Source organism: Helianthus annuus, chromosome 10, assembly GCF_002127325.2.
Source record: "Helianthus annuus cultivar XRQ/B chromosome 10, HanXRQr2.0-SUNRISE, whole genome shotgun sequence".
Classification (NCBI taxonomy): Eukaryota; Viridiplantae; Streptophyta; class Magnoliopsida; order Asterales; family Asteraceae; genus Helianthus; species Helianthus annuus.
Genome location: NC_035442.2, coordinates 10,821,194 through 10,830,113, shown reverse-complemented (window position 1 = coordinate 10,830,113; position 8,920 = coordinate 10,821,194).

The following is an 8,920-nucleotide window of genomic DNA, read 5'->3' as shown; positions in this document are numbered from 1 at the left end:
CCAATACCTGAGGATTCTGATTGGAGATAGCCAGACAACAATCTTGGAACATGAAGAGCCAAGCTGATTGATATTGAGAAGCTGTTAGATGGAAAGCCAGACAACGATCCTAAAGTTGATGATACTGATGGACTGAAGAAATACCAGCATATCGCAAAGGGGAGTCTGAAGACCTGCAAGAAAAGATTGAGAGAGAGAAGCCCAGAGACAGATCAAGACTGAAGATATGAAGACATGACATTGTCAAAGACACGACACTGCGACTCGTCAACATCTGAGGGGGAGTCTGTTAGTGCACTACATCTGTCGACTTCGTCTTGTATCGAGTCTTAGTTTTAGATTGTTAGATCAGGGCATGTTTTATGAGAAAATAGGATAGCATATAGGTTTAACCTGGTAGGTCCGCTTATGTGTCACTAGGAGGTCCGCTTATATGTCAGGTCCGCTTATGTGTCACTAGGAGGTCCGCTTATGTGTCAGGTCCGCTTATGTGTCCATGTACCTTGGAGGGAACCTCAACACCTATAAATAGGTGCACATAAGCGAACTACAGGAAGTAGTCTTGTAACTCGTACCGAAGTGCTGCCGGATCGAGAATTGGATGTAAACTGTCATTATTCAATACAGAAAGGTGTTTAAAGTGATTTGCAAGCTGTTTCTATGTTGATTACTTGTTTTCCGCACCTGTAATTGACGAAAACTCCTTTGAACGACTCGTTCGGGTCGAAACTCAATCCTACATTTTGTTAGTGGGAACTTTGAGATGAGAATGGGGTTAAATGGGAGGAGTAATGTATGTATTTATAGCTTTGAAATGAGAATGGGGTTAAATGGGAGGATATAATATTAAAAATTAAAACATATTAAAAAGAAGAGTTATTTTATTTAACAGCATTTGGGCGTGGCAAACACCGCCAAAAATACAGTTTATCAGCCATGAATCGTCTATATGACAAACATATTTGTTTTACGTCTCCAGTAATGTTATTGGTTTGTCCATAACGAGATGCTCCATAAGCATACACAGATAGACAGCTTCATTGCCTACGATTGACCTGTTAGAAATCACGTAGTTATCGTTTAGCTCATGAGTTATGCAGCATTCTGGTTTGCCTGTCTTTTTCCAATACTTCAAATGCACCAGCAAACCAGTTAAATACACCTTAAGCTTCGTCAACCGTGGAATAATAACTGCCCTAAATTTGTCTCCTCATCCACAAAAGTTTTCAAACGGGTACAAAACTAATTCCTGGGATACCAACTCTAATCGTACCAACATCCATTCGTTATTGTCAATCGACAGTGGGAAAAACACAAAATCCACGTCAAAAAAGGAAGGAAATGGGTTTTCTTTACCATTTCCATAACCAACCACGCTCTTAGGAATGGATTGTAGTAACGTGTCATAGAATTGAGGTGGAAGAATTGTCCACCGCAAAGTTAACGTGGGATCCCTTTGTAACTTTCTTCTTCTCCAAGCCATTAGTCGTCCAGTCCATCCCTCAATATGCTGTTTAACGAATATTATGTTAATACAAGTTACATGTAATAAACAGTAAAAATACACATTTTGTTAATAAAAAACTTCTAATGAAATTACCGTTGCTGTTAGCTAGCCATTACAACGATAGCCTAACAGAGTGCCCCCAAATTTTTTGTCCAACTCCACATAACGACTGAAAACAGCTGAATAACAGAATGGGGCGTCCCCATTACTATAAAATGTTGCAACATCTTTTGACCAATTCTTAGATTCGTCGTCTGGAATTGCCCATCTTCTGCCTCTGTTCGGGTGTAAGCTTTGACGATTAGTTACTAAGTTGTTTTCTTCCGGCACCTGCGGCACAACCGTTTCAGACGATGAAGTTTCACCCAACTGTCTGGGTGCTCTCAATTTCTTAAGAATCCACGTTGATTATTTACTAACTGGTTGAGAGCAGTATACGTCACTGTTGTTTTTGTCAGCTATTATTTGTTTCAAGGGAGTTTCAAGGCTTCTCAATGGCGTTGTAAGAATATTTTGCGATCTTATTTAACATGAAAAAAAATTGAAAAAAAATAATTTTTTAAGCGGTTTCAAAACACTCCTTTCAATAAAGCTACTGTCCGAGCCGTTTCAAGTAACTGCCCGAGCCGTTTCAAGGCACGTGCTCCAATAAAGTAAAAAGTCAAGCCTTTACCGTTTCATGCTTGTGCCATTTCAACGCACGTGCTCCAATAAAGTAAAAAGCAACTGCCCGAGCCGTTTCATGTAACTGCCCGAGCCGTTTCAGTGCACGTGCTCCAATAAAGTAAAAAGTCAAGCCTTTACCGTTTCATGCTTGTGCCGTTTCAACCGACAATCGAGCCGGGTCAACATGTTCATGCCGTTTCCGCTACATGCCCGAGCCGTTTCAGTTCAATTGTTCCGCTGTCACGTCAGTCCTTATTCGAGCCGTTTCAGATAACTGTCCAAGCCGTTTGCAGTTGCTTTTTGTGCCGTTTCCAACATATGGCCAAGCCGTTTGACTGCACGTGTTCCAATAAAGTATTGTTCCTCGTCAGACGACATTCAAGTCGGGTCAACAAGAACGAGCAGCCGTTTCCTCCCATGTGACAAACCCCAAACACTTTGAAACTTTTCTCCACTTTGGAGAAAAGCAAAGCACTTGAAGACCCAACGTTGAAGATCCGAAAGATCGTTGACCCGTCTGGGACCACTAATCACACTTCTTCGACATTAGTTGTGGCCCCCCAGTATGGACTTCAACGGACACGTGAACATGCCAAAAGACCAAGAGATGGAAGAAGCTTTCATGGACCCCCCTTCATGCCTGGTAAAATGTTTGCGGATTATTGAATAAAAGATAAGATTTTTATTTGAATTCGTATACTATTTTTATTTTTTTTTCTTCTTATATAGCAAATAACCATTAAAGTACGAGAAAAGTGGTTGGTTTTACAATCTTTGCGTGACGTGATGACTTCGACGATTGAAACAACTATTAGGCAGACGTATTTCGGTCCATATTTAGCCAATAGATGCACCATATGTGATAGCCTTCTTTTATATGGCGTTGCACAACTACAAATATCGACTCCTTTTCCCCGTCTTGGTATTTCGTATAGATTACGAGGGGAGCTATTTACATTCACCCCTAAACAATTTTGTTTAATAACGGGGCTACGTTTTGGGCACACTTCTTGGTTACCTATAGACCATCCGAACTCATTTAGGAACAGATATTTTGAACCTGGATCAACTGTTAGTTTTGGGAGAATAATGACTTTATTCGAGAACATTAGGAAGCTTAACGAAGATGACGCCACGAGGATATGTCTCCTCATGCTAATCGGTCAAGGTTTTTTGGGTTGGCAAAAAACCAATGTTGTTGATAATATGCTTTTAGACTGATGTACACAAAATGCAACATATAAATTACATCAATTGTGGCATAAAACTAACCCCTTTTTAGTATTAATGTTGGAAAAAGTGTGCTTTTGTCTTCCTTTTGTATTTTCAGGATTAAATGAGCTCAAATGAACAAAAGAAGCAAAAAGACAGCTAAATCTAACATAAATACAAGAAAAGGAACAAAAGTGGCATGCCCGACCTCCCGACAGCATCTTCCCAAGCAAAACAAAGAAGACAGAAGACTGAACATGCCCCGTGCTCAGTGAGCACGGGGCCGTGCCCAAGGGTCAGCAGAAAAGACAAAGTCATAGAAGCTTCTATTGCCCACCACGGGGCCGTGCCCAGCGGACACGGGGGCGTGGTCAACTTTCTGCAGACGCATTTATTGAAATTGCAAATTACAATTAATGAAGAAAGAGAGTCAGATCGACACGGGGCCGTGCCCAGCGGACACGGGGCCGTGCCCGAGCTTATGTTCAGCCTATAAATAGGGGTGTTTGGAGCTCTTGCAACTCATCCCTTGGCACACCACCTCTCTCACACTTCACCCACCACCCACCACCATCACAACACCATCATCCACCACCATCATCCATTGTCCATCATAGAGTGTGTGAGTCGTCTCGGGATCCAAGATTGATCGTAAGAGTTCTTGACAATAAAAGGCCATGTTTGCCTAAGTCTCTTACATCACTTGGTGAAGACAAGTGTCTAGTGTAATACTTTTTATTTTTAATCTTTTGCACTTTTTAATTGGTTTTGTATTAATGACTTTAATTACTAGTTTCTTATGTTGAAGGTGATTCTTCCTTATCGTTTGTCTGTGGTGTCTTGGCATTATTTTACTGTCTATATAAAATAAAAGATTTTCACCATTCATATCTCCACAGACTATATGGAGGTATGTTGGCTACCTGGTCGGGGGTTAAGGGAACGGTTTGGTAAGAGTCCTGCCATTGTTCAGTGTATAGATCCTGCAAAGGACCTGGGTCAAATTTAGTAGGACCTCCTTCAATACCCAAAGGTATTGGATGGCAGGGGTCCAAACTCTTTGATCCCCTCATAAGTTAAACTACTATTAAAACTTTAAACCGGCTACTTAGGACTGTATCCCTGCTGACTCAGACTACTTAGCCGAGGGTAACGTCGCCTTCAAAAGAGGGGCCTACCACATTATGCATTAATAACTTAATTAATTATCTTTCAATAATCCGACCCTTTAGGATTGTATCCTTGCTGATTCAAACTACTGGGTTGAGGGTAACGTCACCTTCAAAAGAGGGGTCTACTACAATAACTAAGATAATCTCTTAAACAAGTGCAAAAGTGCGAAAATAATCAAAGGTTACACTACACATGAGTCGGATCCAAGTGATTCATCTTGTCTATCTGTTTTATTTTTATTTTATTTTTCAGCATTTTAGTTAGTTTTATTTTCTTAGTTTAAAAACCTTTTTTTAACATTTTGATTGATTAGACGTTGAGGATAAACCGGTACTAAAAGCTCTTGTGTCCTTGGACGACCTCGGTATCTTACCAACACTATACTACGTCCACGATGGGTGCACTTGCCCATATACGTGTTTAGTGTTAGTAAATATCGTGTTTTATAAATTTAAAACTTGGCTAAAAAGTGTAAAAAGGGCTTAAAATATATACCTAAATTATATACACACTTACGCACATCAAGTTTTTGGCGCCGTTGCCGGGGACACAAGGATTTTAAGAAGGCTTAAAATCGACGACCTAATCAGTTTTTTCAAACTTTTTTCAAGACGCGCGCACATTTTTCTGCATTTTAGTTTAGTTTGCATTTACAGTAGTCTAAACACGGGGCCGTGTTCACTGAACACGGGGCCGTGCTGCATATTTTTCATAAAACACCCAGATACAGAGTCTGAACACGGAGTCGTGCTCACTTAACACGCCCCCGTGCTCAACGAGACCAGTAACTTTTATTAAAACGCCCAGATACAGACCCCGAACACGGGGCCGTGTCTACCAAAGACGGTGTCACACCCCGACCACGTAAAACATCAAATCGTGGCGGAAACGTCGGGGAGTGTTGTAACATAATTATTGTTCCACAACCAAGGTAATTTAAATAATATTTTATTCATCACCCAAAGGGTGGAATACATTGTTTCAAACGAGAACCCACAAGTTACATTGTCTTAAAATAAAAAGAAACAAATTACATAACAAGTTTTAACTAGTCTAGATCCATTTTATCGTCACTAAGGCCCAAGTCCACCCTAGTGTATCACGATCATCCTATGCATTTGCTCCTGAAACACATGTGAAAATAGGTACGTCAGCATAAAAATGCCTGTGAGATACATAGGTTTTGTGAAAATAGGATCCATGACTTAGGTTTTAGAAAAATGTTTAATGAAATGTAGTCATGAACCTTGTTGATTGTATTGTTTGTAAATCATTTGAAAAACGATGGTAGATATGTATTTTTTGAAAGAATAATGTATGGTTAAATGAATAACCAAGTAAAATAAGTTGTATAAAACAAGTTGTTTGTAAAACAATGTATTGTGAAAATATGTTATATAGCTAAACTGAAATGATCTAAACAACGCTGCGATGCGTAATATCATACAAACACTTATATATAGGAAGTACCAGCGGCGTATCCACCATGTTTGTATCATATTACACATGCCTCGTCACTCAAATCACTTACCCAAACAAACCACCAATGTAAACATGTTTATGTTTAACCAAATGTCAAAATGTTTATGCGAAAAATCATGTCTAACGTCAAGTGTAAATCATGTAATGTGTGTAACAATGTCAAAATGTCTATGTCAATGTCAATCATGTCATGTGTAAACAAAATGTCATGTATGGTAAGTGAAATATGTATCAACAAAACCATAGGTGAAAATGCACAAAACAAAGTATTGAAGTAAAACTCAGTTTAAATCAACGTTATGTTTTGTGGAGATGCATGCTATACTGAATACAAACATTTATGCGGTATTGTGAAAATGCATACATTCAAGCCTTGTGACTGTGGTGATAAACCTTTAAACAAATTAAAGGTCTATCGGATTTTATGTTTAAATCGAATTCGGTCATTCCTTTCATCCAAACATACCCAGGATGTCAGGAACGGGAGTTGTCAATTCCTATGGTACCACTACCTACTAACGAGCGGCGTGATCAAAGTTAATGAATGTATATAGTCCCACTTAAACAAACTGTTGGACCGTTCTATGACCCTAAAAGTCAGTCGAAGTAGTTCATCTTCATGTATGAAGGCGGAATCAACATATATGAAGTTACAACAGCTTATCCTTTCAATTCCTTATCTTTCTATTGCTTTCTGATGAAATTTTGGCAGAGTTTCAGCACCGTAGCACACACATACACTATTACAACATATGAACCGCTTCTACCTATATATAGAGAACCAGGGCCGCTTATGTGACATGCCATATAAGCGATCCAGCACCTTTGTCACATAAGCGATCCAAACTAATGACAAATAAGCGGTCCACATCAATACACTGACATATAAGCGATCCTAACCATGTCTAATCTAATATTTACACTTTGACCCCTATAGACCAATCTTGACTTCAGACTTTTTGTAGACGCAGTCAACAGACATTCCGTGTATCAACAGACTCCCCCTTGGATGTTGACGTAGTCTTTTAGCATCTTTAGATCTATAATCTTCAGTCTTTGTCTTTTCACCAACTCTGTCTATCTTCATCAACATTCTTCACAGGTTCCAGGACTATCTCCTAGCTTTATCTACAAGCTTCCCAATATTTGTTGATCCAAACTCCCCCTCTCACTGACTCCCCCTCTCAGTATGCTGGAATCTTGAGATATCTGGCTCAAGCTTTTGCAATTTGCCTCCGTTGGGAAATATCGTCCAAACCTGTTACTCAACCAATAACATTACAATCTATCTTTTCAAACAATAAACACTAATTCAATCAGCTTTAGAAATCCACTCAAGTTTACAAGTTCAATTTAATGACCCTGAATACTTGATTAATCTACCAAGTTCAACTTAATGATCCTGGTTGATCTTTTGACGAAAACAAACTGATTTAGTAAAAGCATTTTCCAATTTTCTTTCTGAAAATAACAAGTATCAACTTAATGAACTTGTTTGTGACTTTGAAAACAAACATATTTCCAACAATGTAAGCTCTCCTCATTCTTCAGCTCAGAATTTCCTGCATCTGCTTCATCTTTCTAGAATCCGACAATCAACTTTCCACTCTGGTTTGTCTAAAATAAAGCAGAAATAAAATCTTTTTGGATTTTAAGATGGTCTAAACTAAGAAATGAAATAACAGAAAACTTAAATTGCAGAAAATACACTATTTACAGATTTGTTTTTGGCGAGCGTGTCAGGGAATCATATCAGCTTTTCAGACAGATTACAAGTACCGTTAAGCTACATTACATACTCAGATTTAAACAATTCACCTTGATTGTCGATATACTGATCCATCTTAAATTTTCACACAAACTTCAATCTATTCAGGATACTGTTTAAGTGTTTTAAGAACATAGCTCAATTCATGTGTCCCACCTCTTGAATATACTCCCGTATCCAGAATCCCAATATTCAGTCTTACAGGCAAGAATACTACAATGATGTCTGTACATAAATTAGGGTATGCGAGAACTGAGGGATCTCAGGTCAGAACTTCCGTTCAGCAGAGAGATATCAGTTTCGACTTTGCAGTGTGTTCCCTTTAGAGAATCTTTTAGCTACAACAACTGATTATCAATTTTATTGTCTAATCAGCTGAGGGCTTTATGCTATATTTCAAGCATTTTGGAGAAAGTATTAGCCAAGGACTAGGTCAGAACCACCGTTCAGCAGAAGTCCCGGAATAATACCCCAGACATCATAGAGTATAACCACTTAGTATATCAGAATACAAGACCTTTCAAACGAGATTTCAGGGGTTACCTATATATCCAAGTAGTGTTCCCCACGAATTTCACCAGTTTGAAATTTTAGGTTTATATCCCGAATAAATCTACTAAATGTACGAAAACCTATCAACACATCGTTAGTGAGACTGTTTAACTCATTTTGTCTTTCCAAATCTTTAGCATACTGTAATTGTCTAGCTGATGTACTATCATATTCCCTATATACACAAGCTCTTTTTCAATTTTATCATGTTCTTGGATTTTTGCATTTTTTACTGTTTTTGTATTTATCTGAAAATAGACTATGTACAACTAACTATCTCCCCCTAAATACCAAAACACGTAAAAAACCGACAAACCATCGCAGATTGTTTCTCATCTTCATCCGCAACAGTACTCTCATCAACGCTCACAACCCCATCCGACATCGAAAGCAATTTCATACCATTAAGTTTTACCAAATATTGAAACCGATTTTTATCAAAAGCTTTGGTATGCAAATCATCTTTTTGTTCGTCAGTGTGGATTTTCTCAATTCGTATCAACTTTTTCTCAAAGCATTCGCGAATAAAGTGATGACGAATCTCTATATGTTTAGTTTTA